Raw genomic sequence first — 13,774 nt, forward strand, 5'->3', positions numbered from 1 at the left:
ACCGTCATTTCGCTATTAGCTGTCGGCAGAGCAGGCTCTGTATGTTGACGAGATCTGAGGAAGGATGAGAGATGAGATGTCAAGTGAGGGAGCGCGGCTGCCTGTGCCAGGAGGCTCTGACCCGAGCTGCATACAGCCCAATCGGCTCAGCGGGTCGGAGGCAGCGAGCAAACCCAGCCCAGCCACAAGCCCAAGGAAAGAGGAGCCCGGGAAAAGATCAGCATGTGCAGCCTGCCAATTATCTTCCTCCCTCTCCGTTCCCGGCCCCAAACACAAATTCCTTAGTATTAACACTGCCAGAAATTGCTGCAGTGAGCGTGCTGTCAGGTAGAACACCACTTTCTAAATGTGAACCTGGGTGTGAAAGCAGACCCCTAGGCACTGCCTAGCTGTCTCCCCCGACCAGAATATTCCCCCAGGCCAGAAGCCCTGCAGGAGGGTCTTACCCTCAAGAAGTAGGATTGGCATTTCTGGCTTCCGCATAAAGCAAAATCATATCCTGGGACTTTTCAGAGTATGACTATGTGCAGGTGCCTGCCTGGCATGCACGAGTGCACATACACACTCTCTCTGTCTTTCTCTCTCTCAAAGGTGCTCAGTAGGTCTTGTCTATGGCTTAAGTGGCAATCTCTTACTCCTCTTGCTTGAATCCCTACACCTACTACCTAAACCTCATTCCCCATCCCCCTTTACACAAATACACTTAATCTCAACATCATAGCCTTGATGTGGTTAATATCAGTTCTGATATCAGAGAAATATGTGTCTGGGCTTAGTGTGACATATGTGGAAAGAGCCTGAACTCTTGTTTTTGGTGAGTTGTTTGTCTGCTTTGCTATATAATAAGAAATCCCTTAGCCCATCCTAGAAGGACTACAACAAGCACTCACTCCTACATTCCACTCCCCGGATTAGAATAGAAACTTCTCTCCTACTGCTCTGCAGGAGGTAGAGACTAGGAGTTCTTTCTAAAGATTGATTCATCTTAACATTAAGTTGGAGGAAACTAAATATGCTGTTAAAACATAATTCCCAGTCTACCCTCTATAAACTCTTCCTCGTGAGTCTTCCAGGGCTATAAGAGGCAAAGGGAAAGAATGTTGTTTTCAAGGTGGTGGATAGGTGTAGACAGCCTTGGAAGCAAGTAAGTGAAGAATGCTTGCTTAGACTGTGAGATCTGTAATATCCCTGGACCATTATCAGAAGGGTTCTTTAACCTCAGAAATTTGCAGTGCAACTCCAGGGGTGCCCATGGCAGTAAAGGGGGAATGCAAGAGGCACTGAGTGACCTCCCAGGAACACCCCCGAGATCTGGCTAGCCATTCAGAGCTGTAAGGTCTTACTGTGACTGAGCTCTTGGCATTTCTGTGCCGAGAGCCCTGGGGCACTGGAACTCTCCTCCAAGACTGCACATTGGAGCAAAGCACTGGAGGCAATGAGTTTTGATAGAGAAGGGCTTAAAGCATTTGTAGCAATGTACTGCATGGGAAGAAAAGGTTTTCTAGGATGTTCTAAAGAAAGATTCCAAAGAAATGAAGTCATCCGAGGCAAGCAGAAGCATCCTGTGAGCAGCAGAGTGGAGGCTGAGAAGCCCAGGAACTATGACCCTTGCTGCAATCATGACTTTGTCCCACAAGGACTAGCAATGAACATATTCTTCTCTATTTCCTACTCCGCCAATAATGAGAGAATCAGGTTTCCACAGCAGTAGGTTTTGTTAACATAAAAAAAAAAAGTATTTCTCAGATGAATTTGGCTAGAAATACGACCTTCCGTATGTTCTATTCCAGGAACTGTCAACTTTAACCTGCACTATAATCACCAGGACAGCATGTTAAAACACAGACTGCTATGCCCTGCAATAGGTCGGGGGGGTGGAACCCAAGAGTTTGCATTTCTAGGGCGGGTGGGCTGCCTTAGGTTCAGATCATGATCCCAGAATCCTGGGATGGAGTCCTGGGTAGTCAGGCTCCCTGCTCAGTGGGAGTCTGCTTCTCCGTCTGCCCCTCCCAAACCCACTTGTGCTGTCTCTTTCTCTCACTCTCTCTCAAATAAATAAATAAAATCTTAGGGTGTATCTGGGTGGCTCAGTTGTTGTCTGCCTTCAGCTCAGGTCATGATCCCAGGATCCTGGAACAGAGCCCACGTCTGGCTGCCAGCTCCGCAGGAAGCCTGCTTCTCCCACTCTCCCGCTTGTGTGCCCTCTCCCGCTGTGTCTCTCTTTGTCAAATAAAAAAGTAAAATCATTAATTAATTAATTAATTTAAAAATAAAATCTTAAAAAAAAAAAGAGACTGCATTTCTAACAAGTTCCCAGGTACTGTTGATTATCTGAGGATTACAGTGTAAGAACAACAGATCTAATCCAACCCTAAATTTTTAAAAGGAGACAGTAAAATTTAACAAATATTAATTAAGTACCTACTATGAGTAAGATCTTGGACCAAATACTAAAAATAAAAGGAATTTTATACTATATTAAACCCCAGATTGATTAAAGATTTAGATGCTTTAAAAATGTTATGAAACTTCTAGAATATAATTCCAGAATAGGAAAGTACTTTGGAAATGACACTAAACATAGAATCAAGAGAAAACCATAAACAAAAACCATAAAAGGATTTCCTATATAAAATCACTAATACCTAAGTAGTAAAAGATTTTTTAAAAATATGACAAAGTACAAAGTTGTGAAAAAGTATCACCAGTCTATCTAACATAAAATATAATGTCCTTAAAATGTAAAGAAATCTATAAGGAAAAAACAACTTCAGAGAAACATTAACAAACAAAGAATGAGGCAATTTGCAAAAAATAAATACAAATGGTGAATTAATATATAAAAACATTTACTTAAGATAATAAGGAAAAATACACAAAGATTATATTTCAATAATAAAGTTAGCAAATAAAAATACAGAATGTTGGCACAGCTGACTTCCATATGCTGACGTAGCATTTACTACAATAAGCCTGAAGTGAAAAGGGTACAATGGCTTAAACATAAATACATGTCGGTTTTGCTTTCCTTCCATCCATAGAAGTGCTCCTGAGGGGCAGAAGGCTCCTCTCCAAGCAGTGATTCAGAGACTCAGGCCCCTTCCTTTTTCCCTTTTGTGAACCATCATTAACATGGTGGCTTGTAGGTTCCAATATCAAGCCAAAGATGGAAATAGCATGAAAATCAGCATTGCAAGTATCTATGGAGGAGTCTTGGAATGGCATCTATAACTTCCAGTCACATTCCATTGGCTAAAAATCATTTATATGAATTATATCTCAATAAAGCTGATATCTTCTTAAATGTAGAAAGCGAATTTGGAGAATGTGATGTCATGAAAGCAAAGAGAGCTATTCAAGAAGAGAGAAGGGGGTAGCTATCCCATATATTGCAGGGAGGTTGAGGAAGAGGGAGCCCAAGAATAATGTACAGAGATAATTAAGAGATTATTGTTAATCCTGAAGAAAACAGTTTGAGTAGAATGATGAATATCCAAGGCTAATGGAAACTCATTAAGAAAGGACTAGGTTAAAGTTGTAAAACACAGCAAGCAGTGCTCAAAAGATATTCTACTGAGTTTTACAATGAAGGGAGGAGACATAAGACTAAAATATTAAGTGATAGAGAGGAAGAATAGATTCTTTTTATAAAAGACCTGATGATGCATGCAATGACATAGCACTGACTCTCACAGTGTCTTACCAGAAGCTGAGGGAGGAGATTCTGTGCAAGAGTGGAGAATTCGTCTTCTCAAGAAGAGATATGTTTTCCTCCAAAATCTTAGGGAAATAGAAAACTTGGTAAGGATGTGAAAAATATTGAATAGAGATAGTTTACCAGGTAGTTGTAATCATTTCGGTAATATAACTAATGATATCTTCTAAGGGATATCCCTTCTAAGGGATATCCTCTAAGAACTGTGTTTGAGGAAGGGAGAGAAATAGGACAAGTTTGGGATAACTGGCATTGGAAACACAATCAGAAAAGAAAATAAATTATCAGGGATTGGGGTTTTTTGCAGATACTCAAACCCCTGAGGTGGGTACCACATAGAGGAATGGACTAGATGCAATAAAATGTCAATTTCATCAAATTCAGATTGTCTTTCTTAACTTTAAAGAGCTCAGATTATTAAGAGGTGACCAGAAGCCCTCAATGGGGACCAAACACATCTTTTTCTAAAGGTACCCAAATCTCTCAAATATTTTCTTCATCTCAAATAAAAAGGCTAGCTTTCATTCCTTGAAATATTTCCCACAATAAATGCTTGTGTCTCATTGTAAGTCATCAGCCATGTTACTCAGATGAGCCAATAGATTTAACAGCTGTTACAAAGCCCAATTCTTTTTTTTTTTCATTTGTTCTTGTTCCTGTGTAATTTATTCAGAATAATCCACACATATTTCAGTCATTTGTGGGAATGCGCTTATTGATTCTGGGGAATGTTTCTTTATAATACATGAGACCTATAACATTTGCAGAATCTATTAAACGTTTACTGTCCAATTTCTCTAATCAATCCAAGTAGTGGAGATAAGATCCTGAGCGGCTGTAATAAGGGAGGTGACCAGTCCCAGGGGAAAGCTCTAGCCAATACACCAAGAACATTAATATACATTGGAAGCCTCTCAGCTTCCCGAAGCAGTGTGGGTAGCAAGTTCTTGGTGGACAGAAGAGGTAGGTAATTGAAAGGAGAGCAGAGGGGTGCAAAAGGCTGCTCTATCCAGGATGACCTTAGCTCGGAGCAGCTTGAATGTTATCTCATCTGCCTATCTGCTTATGGGCCAAGGGAGGACCCTAAGGACAAATTGTTCTGGAGCTACAGGACTAACTCAAACTAAAGACTAGCCTCCTATGAGCTGAAATTGGTCCCAGCAGTAAAAATTCCATTATCCAAAGCAGAAGGAAAGATGGAACTAATTTCTGACTGATAACAGTATTCAAAGATTCTGAGCTGGTTGAGACTCCAGTCACAAATATGGAGAAAGGAGTGTCTTCAGACAATGGTTATGGTCACACAGAAGGTTCTGCAGTGCTTCCCCCAGAGAGATGCTTGGTTAGAAATCGGTCTGCAGTTGAGGGGTAGTGAGGGGGTCTATGCTGACTAGTGATCCGGCAAGATCTAGAAAGTAGTAGTGCCCTAGTAACCAAGATGCATTTCAGCAGAAAGTCCTAATTCATATTATGAACTTGCCCATCAGTAAAGAACTGAGTAATCATACCAGAGGTTAGGGAGAAGCCAGCAATTTCAGGAGCCCTTTGGTAACCAGGATCTCGCTCCAGGCATGTGAAATACCTGAGTTGGGTTGTAAGACTGGTATTGGGGCTCCTAATAATTATTCATTTGTGCCTTAAGCCACTATTGTATTCCTAGTATGTACTAGCCTCTATGATAGTTACTGGTAATGCAAAGATTAAAAGGCGGTACTTTTCAAATAGCTTACCACATGCAGGGGGAGAGACGGTAAAGAGCCAATGCACTGCAGTTTCAATAGGGAATGCTTCTGAAATGGAGGGTCTTCCTGAATTTTGGAGGTCCTGAGTATCTATAGTAATTAGAAACTGATAACTCTCTTTTCTAAATTTCCTAAAATCTACCTACTTCAAATATAATTCTCCATTTGAAAAAAAAAAAGTGGGGAAACTTTAAAGGAAATATGAACTAGTAATTGTATTACACAAGTCAATCCCACAAATAGCCATAAGAAACACAAAAAAATTTCATGAACACCCTAGCCCATCTGTATTTATTTTGTCTCTTCCAATAGCACATCACAACTCTGTTTCCATGGCTTCAAAACAGCAAGTCAATTTGGTCAAGTCAGTCAAATAAAAGTCAAATCAGTTAAAACACACACACACACACACATACACACACACTCACTTAAACTGAAATGGTTGATATCTTCATCCTAAATAGGCACAGCCTAAAACTCAGTATTTATTTCTATTTGCTGGCTATTTGGTTTAATACTGATTCCCAAGTCCCTTTTCTCTACTATTTTATAAAATGCACAACTTTGCTCGATTTAAATTACATACAATATCTTAATACATCATCTTCCAATCATTAATTTTCATCAGAGAATGTCAGCAGGGAATTATGTCAGATTACTTGGACCTGATTTCTTCTCATAAATCCCTTCTAACCTCTATATAGCCTTTCATTCTATCAGCCATTTTCCATCTCTCTTGGAAGCTTCTTAAATTTTTTTCTTGAAATTAAAGTTGAACTTATCCAAACTGTTCCTGTCTTTATTTTTGATAAATGTTTACTGAGTTCCAATTATTTGAAAGGCACTGAATAAAACGTTGAGAGTTGGGGACAAATAGAGTCTCTGATTTATAGGTAAAGTGGGATTTCCTGTGTTGTTCTGGACAAAAGGCAAAAGTTATCTTCTATTGACAAGGAGCTGTCCTCAGCTGGAGCTGAAGCCAGTATGTCCCTGCAGGACTAGTTGAGAAGCACAGTGCAGAATTTCCCCGAGTGGTTGACCCTCCACTAATCTCCACATCCAAAAAGAAGACAAGGGAGCCATAGAGATGGGTGCTATGGTGTTTATGAAGAAAAGATAGTGGAATCAGAAATGTTCTCCCTCCAAAGAGCCAGATAATCATCTGTGAAGACTGGAGATTCCAGGAAGAAAAAGTTAATGACATCTAGTTTTCTGGCTGGAGACTTGCTGAGCCACAGAACTCTCAGGCCCTTGTTGGCAATGCCCTGGAGAGAAGCATGCTAAGGGTTCTTGAACTCCAAAGTATATCATATTACCATTTTGGGGTCTGTTTCTTCCACCATGGCGTGGAGGAAGTGGGCGCTTCCCAGGTTTCCTTTAAAGTTTAGAGGTCATTCTCAAACATAAAAAAATGATGTATCTTTCTGACTTAGAGATTCACGAAGGATGGAGGTCACCAAGTCAGTTTAAAGGCTTTGGTGTTCCTAGGCACCTGTTCCAGCTGTCCACAGCCCTCAGAGCATAAAGGAAAACATCCAGTCCACAAAAAGGTGTACATATATGGGCTGAGAATGTCCAGGCAGTTGAAGATACCAACTGATGGGATGTCCAATCCAAGAAAGGACTTGAAGTAGGTACTTCCAGGAAAATGAAGGGAGGCATGTCTGCTCCTCCTGGGGAACATCTCTGTGACAATGAGAGCTGGGGTAAAGAGGTAAATGGCCCTAAGGAAAACCAAGCACAGTGGAAACGCTCATGCCAATAGATACCACAAGCATCTAGAACCAGACTGAGTCTAAGAAAAGACATAGATCCACCACTGACACAGAAGAAGATGTCTGCTTCCCCATATGTTTCTGTCTTGTCCACAACACAAGAGAATTCAATGCCCAGGAAAGAATAATATAGAGGGAGGACCCAGAGCCAGGCATCAGCCTGCACCTTCTCTACATCCAGCTGCCATAGCCCCAGCTAGGGAGAAGATGAGATTTGATCAAGAGTAAGAATAAAGCTTCAAAGTAAACATGTTTATGTATTCACTTGGAAACCATTATTCAATAAAATAAAACAATTTCTTTTATAGGTCAATGAATTGATATCTACACACATAGAAACTCAAAAGTTGCATCAAATGCTGTTACTTCTACATATTTAGATAATTTGCATTTTCCCTTTCCATTAAATTGTCATCATCTGTTAACCACTGAGTACAACTTACCATAACTCAGAGCACACAGAGGGGAACCTGGATGGCACAGTCGGTTAGCGGTTAGCATACAACTCTTGATTTTGGCTCATGGTCATAATCTCAGGGTCATTATCCCAGGGTTGTGAGATCCAGCCCTAAGTCAGGCTCTGGATTCAGCACAGAATCTGCTTGAGACTCTCTTTCTCCCTATGCCCTCCCCATACACTCAACTCGATCTCCCTCTCTCTAAAATAAATAAACAAATCTTTAAAAAAAAAAAAAAAAGAGCACATAAAATGTATTGGATTTACTAAAAATAAAAATTGATTTAAGTGAATAGATTTGAATCAAAATACTCAAATGTATTTTATTCTCATTTTCCTAGACTGAATTTATGTCACTAACATATTATTTAAAATCATTCACATTAGGGGGGCCTGAGTGGCTCAGTCGGTTTAAGTGTCCTCCTCCAGCTCAGGTCATGATCCCAGGATCTTGGGATAGAGCCCATGTCAGCCTCCCTGCTCAGCAGGACATCTGCTTCTCTCTCTCCCTCTGCCCCTCTCCCTGCTCGAGCTCTCGCTGTCTCCTTCTATCTCAAAGAAATAAATAAATTTTTTTTAAATAAAAAATAAAATAATTTGCATTAGTAATAAACACTTCCTCTCAGAAAAAAAAGATATTTGCTGTAGAAGTAATGAAACATAGAATAAATAATGTGAAAAATATTGCTACTTAAACACATCTATATAAAAATTATTTGTGTTTAGGTGAAACTCTTCTAGTATGGCTAGTTTGGCTGCAAAGAAAGCAGATAAAATTGCAAGTAAAATGAAATGCATTTTAAGAATATAATAAGTATCTGAAATCTCAGGACTGGTGGTATATTTCCAAGAGGTTTCAAGAAACTAGAAACACAGAAACACAGAAGGCATATAATCTCCCCGGGGGCATCTCAATTCCTCTCTGATGCTTGTTCCATTCTTAGCTATTCACTGAAGAGAATCTTAAACTTCCTTGGTTTATACAAGTTCATAAGTTTGCTACAATTCTCAGGATGCTGACTCTTTGACCTCAGGGTCCTCCACTAGCTAGCAACTTCCCTTCACGCTTCTCAGTTCAAATAAACAAGTGAGAAAATTGTATTGGTTCATGATTTTGTTCCAAACCATGTGCTAATAACCAGAGCAGAGATGAACTACTCTTGGGTCTTCATCTACTTGGTCTTTTCCAGCAAGGTGGGACACATAGTCATGAGAGAGACTTGAGTTCCCAATGAACTACAATCCTGGGTCCCACCATGGAGAATCAGATGATTATCTAAGATAGAGGAATTTGACTAACCCTTACATATATTATGCATAGTTTCATTGTTTACTGAATTTTCTTGCAAGTGAATTAATTAGTCTTTTTAAAATCTGTCTCTTAAGTTCATTTTGAGGCAGAAACTGAAGTCCTTGAAGGAAAGATTTTTCATTGACTTTCAGACCATGACACCATTCTCATCGAAGATCTCAAAGACCCTACAGTCTTCAAAACCCTAACCCATCTGTTTTCATTTGCTGGTCCCCGGAACTTTCCCAGGGCTTTAAAGTTTAAAAATTACAAATAAATTGTTACACATAAGAGAACCCCAAATACAGACATTTTTATATTATAGATAAAACAGCATTTAGGTCACCTGAAAAAACAGTGCAGATGTCTCTACACTCTGAAAACCACTTCCCTCTTTGAAAAGAGAGCTCACAACCACAGAAGAAATCCTAGTCAGGAGGAAACTCCTTCTGTCATCTAACCTAAGCACATCCCCTCATTCTTCATTCAGGAGAGATGAAAAATAATCTTTCTTAAATGAGGGGGGAAAAGCAACAACCCCTTTCTTACACAAGCTATCACTTATTGAGTACATATTGAGTTAAACCTTCTTTTGTTAAAACATTGCTGAATGGACTCAAAATCTGGAGGTCCTCCTAGATCTCAAGTCTTTTTTTTCTTAAAGGTGCTCAAGAATAATTATTAGACTCCTAGGAGGCAAATCCAAATGGTACCCAAATGGCTTTTGGGTTCAACACCTATTTCATATAGCACCACTGTCTTTACCTCATGAAATAACTGAACAGTGAGTAGGTAAGAATTAGTGGCTTCTGCAAATTACATTTAAGTATTTTGTTTCCTGGTGATTGGCCTAATTATAACAGACCAACCAAAATAGTAAGAATGTGTTTTTATTCCCTCCAACTTTTGAGGAGAGAACAACCAACTACCAATTATACTTAATTAATGATGCTGTGTTTATTCCATAATGTTATTTACCAGCTGACACACAAAATGAATATGTTTCAGGAGAATATTAAAGAAAATCTACTTGCAGTCTGTTCACAATAATGAGACTCCAAAACAAGAGACTGTGAGAATGACCATTAATACATATTCTAGAACCTCTCTACAGATAAGGAAAGGTCTTCAAGACAAAAGGAGATAGATGTGGGTTTGGGGATGGGGAGAGGGGAAACATCAAAGAGCTAAAAGTTAAGTTTTAGAGAAGGACCAGAAACCAAGAACCTTAGTGCAGAGCCCTAACCCAATTTCGATCAATAGGTAAATGAAATATACCTATATAGGGCAGATGACCTTAAGAAGAAGTTGATTAAAAAAATAAGAAGAAAGAATCTGTATGCTTTACACTTATAAGAAAGAGAGATGCATTACTTTTAATGTCTAAAATAAATCTTTTTAAAGAAAATTATCTAAGATCCTTTTTTCCCTGGGGATATTGTAGAATTCCAAAAGAATATTCAGGCCATATACCAGAGAGCCCTTCTAAGATGTTTCCTTCCAAATTTAGACATCTGTTATTTTTGTGGCCTTTCCACCTGCAGAAATAGTACAGCGGATTCAGTTTTTTCACTTTCTGTGATACCTGGCTATGTTTCAGACTTTAGTCAGGCTTTCACTCTTCTTTTTGAGTGATTTCTGGTTTTATATTAATGTCACCCCTTATGCAGTGATTCTGAACTTTAAGGTAAAGTTCTGTAAATACAAGAATTAGACCAAAGTTTCATAAAGTCAAAGACAAGAAAATCCAGATTGGCACAATATGAAGACATTCTTCCTCTGAGCCAGCCTATCTTTGATCTGTTGCTGATCCCCTACCATCACCTCCAACTATTCTCACATCTCCTCTTTTGACCAGCATACCATACCCTCTCAATCTTATTTGTATTAAACAATTATAAACATAAGAATATGAGCTCTTTTGCTGAACAAAAAAAGATATCATTATATATAGCTTTCCCCATTTCAAAAAAAATTTATTGCTCTACGTTTCTTAGATCAGTCTACTTTTTTATTCAGAAACAATTGCAGATGGGGCGCCTGGGTGGCTGTCAGTTAAGTGGCTGCCTTCAGCTCGATCCTGGAGTCCTGGGATCGAGTCCCACATTGGGCTCCCTGCTCAGCGTGGAGTCTGCTTCTCCCTTTCCCTCTGCCCCTACCCCGACTCATGCTCTCACTCTCTGAAGATAAATAAACAAATAAAATCTAAAAAAAGAAAGAAACAAACAAACAATTGTAGCTAGGAAAATATGAGAGGATCAGGAACTTAGATTGTGACCAGGTTGTCATATATTGTATTGCAACCTACATATAAAATGTACTCATGCACAGAGGCCCAGCCCAACTTAACATATGTTAGTGGCTACTCCAGAAAACAAATGGGAGGCACTTAATTTATTAACCTCCAGGATCTCCATGTGAATAAACAGAAAATCTAAGCAAAATCTAGACTCTAATGATGCAAACACATCTTCTGGAGAGATATCCCAGGCCCACATTCAAACCAGATTTCTGCTGCCCCTAAGCTCTACCCACATAGAAATCACGGAATACTTGGGCTCTGGGTTCCAAGGGCTAAGAATTCCTTTTCCCAGAGCCAAAGGAGCAGTCAAAACCAAGAGACCGTACATAATAAGATAAAAGGAATGGATTGAATTAAAGTCAGTAGAAAATCAAGTCACCCCAAAAAGCAGAGTATAAGGTAGTCCTGAGAAATCAAAGTGTAAATCTGAGAACACAAAAGCCAACAAAATGAAAACAGCAAGTCAGCTAGGCAATCTAGATCTGAGGAGCTTATGCAATACTGAGTTTTGATTCGTTCTCAGAGGCAAGATGCCTAGTGGTCCAGCAGCTTTTGGAAGACCAGGAATGGCTTAACCAGCACTTCTCCCCATGGAGGACAAAGCTAACCTGGTAAAATGTGTAGGTAAGCTATAATGTTCTGGTGTATTCCTGAGGTCTGAGGCAGCCTTCACCAGCCACCCGTCCAGCCCATTCTCTTCCCAGGGAAGGCTTCTGAATTGAAGCCAGTCTTGCTGTTCCAGGAAGAGCCTTATCAATAGTGCCCACACAGGGCTAGGCAGCGAAAACCACTGGGGGGCAGCTTAAAATAAAGAATTCTGGGACCCATGCCTGTCATTTTGAATCAGAAACTTGAAAATAATAGAGTTAATCTGTATTACCTAGCTCATTGTTAAGGAACTAGGCTGGTACAAAACCCACAACAAGCATTTGGAAGCTTCTGTTTGCACATAGACTTAGGTTCTCCTTCTCAGGTCTTTGAGATGTCTGCAGGAAGTGTAAGGAACACAGCAGGGTTTCAGTAAGACAACAGAAAAGTTGGCAAATGACATGAACAGAACTCACAAAAAGATGTACAAATGGTTGTTTAACATATGAAAAGATGTTCCTTGCCATGACAAGAGAAATGCCTGTGAAAACCACACTGAGATACCATTTCTTCCCTTGTCAGATTGGAAAAAACTCTGACGTGTAACAACACACTGTTGGTGAGGCAGTCGGGGACAGAGACACTCTCTTACATTGCTAACAGAAATGCAAACAGCAACAGGCTGTGAATAGGTGTCCCCCAAATTCGTACATTGAAATGCTAACCCCCAATGTGGTCATCAGGGTGAATAATTAGGTCATCAGTATGAAGCCCTCCAAAATGACATTAGTGCCCTCATTAAGAGGGACCCCAGAATGCTCTTGCTCTCTGTGCCTATGTGAAAATACAACAAGCAGTTGTCAGTCTACAACTGAGAAGGGGGTCCTCACTAGATACCAAATTTGCTGGTATCTCAGTCATGGACTTTCCAGCCTCCGGAACTGTGAGAAATAAATGTTTGTTGTTCAAGCCATCCAGTCTATGCTAATCAGTTAGAGCAGCCCAAACTGACTGCCATGAACTGTTGCCAGGCTTAATGCAGGGGAGGGGCAGGTCTTAGCAATGTGTACCCAAACTACAAATGCTTGCATTTTGATACAGCAATCCTCTTCTCGAAACTGACCCTGAAGAAACACTTCTAACAATAACAAAAATGTATGTACAGTCTATTTCCCCCCCAAAATTAAATATTGGCAGTCACATAAATGCCCATGTGTAGAAAATTGTTTGAACACGCTCTGATACATCCACACCACGAAGTCCTAGGCAGCTATGAAAAAGGATGAGGAAGATCTCTAAAAATCAAGCACTTTTTCCCCAAGAAAGATTAAATAAAAACTAAAGTTTGAAGAGCACATACAGTATGCTACCTACTGTGTAAGAAAAAAGAAGAAATAATAAAAATAAGCAGGTACCTTATTATTGCAAAATAAAAATGAAATACAAAAATCCAGTTGTGTACTTTTAGATTTAGTCCACATGAGTGGGAGTTTTAGTTCTATTTGTGAAATAAACACAATGTCTTTTTTTAAAGTAAGTGCATAGAACTACAGGTCAAAATTCCATATTACTGAAGAAACCGCATTCTGTATATCTTAAAGTGAGGAGAGTTTTGTTTGTGTTTTCACTGATCTATGAATGGGAGTAAAATATGTCTCTTCTTTTTGTCTACCTGTGATCCTTAACTCCAACCCATTCCACTCACATGAAGCCAGGGAGAGAGAGCGCAGGTAATGATCTCAGGGTCCTGGGATGAGCCATTCCTTGCTCAGTAGGGAGTCTGCTTCCTCTTACTCCCTCTCCCTTTGTCTCTTCCCACCACTGGGGCATGCTCTCTCTCCCTGAAATACATCCATAAATACAGATATCCATACATACATACATAAATTCTTCATTTTGTTTAA

The sequence above is a fragment of the Mustela lutreola genome, chromosome 9, assembly GCF_030435805.1.
Source record: "Mustela lutreola isolate mMusLut2 chromosome 9, mMusLut2.pri, whole genome shotgun sequence".
In the NCBI taxonomy this organism is placed as follows: Eukaryota; Metazoa; Chordata; class Mammalia; order Carnivora; family Mustelidae; genus Mustela; species Mustela lutreola.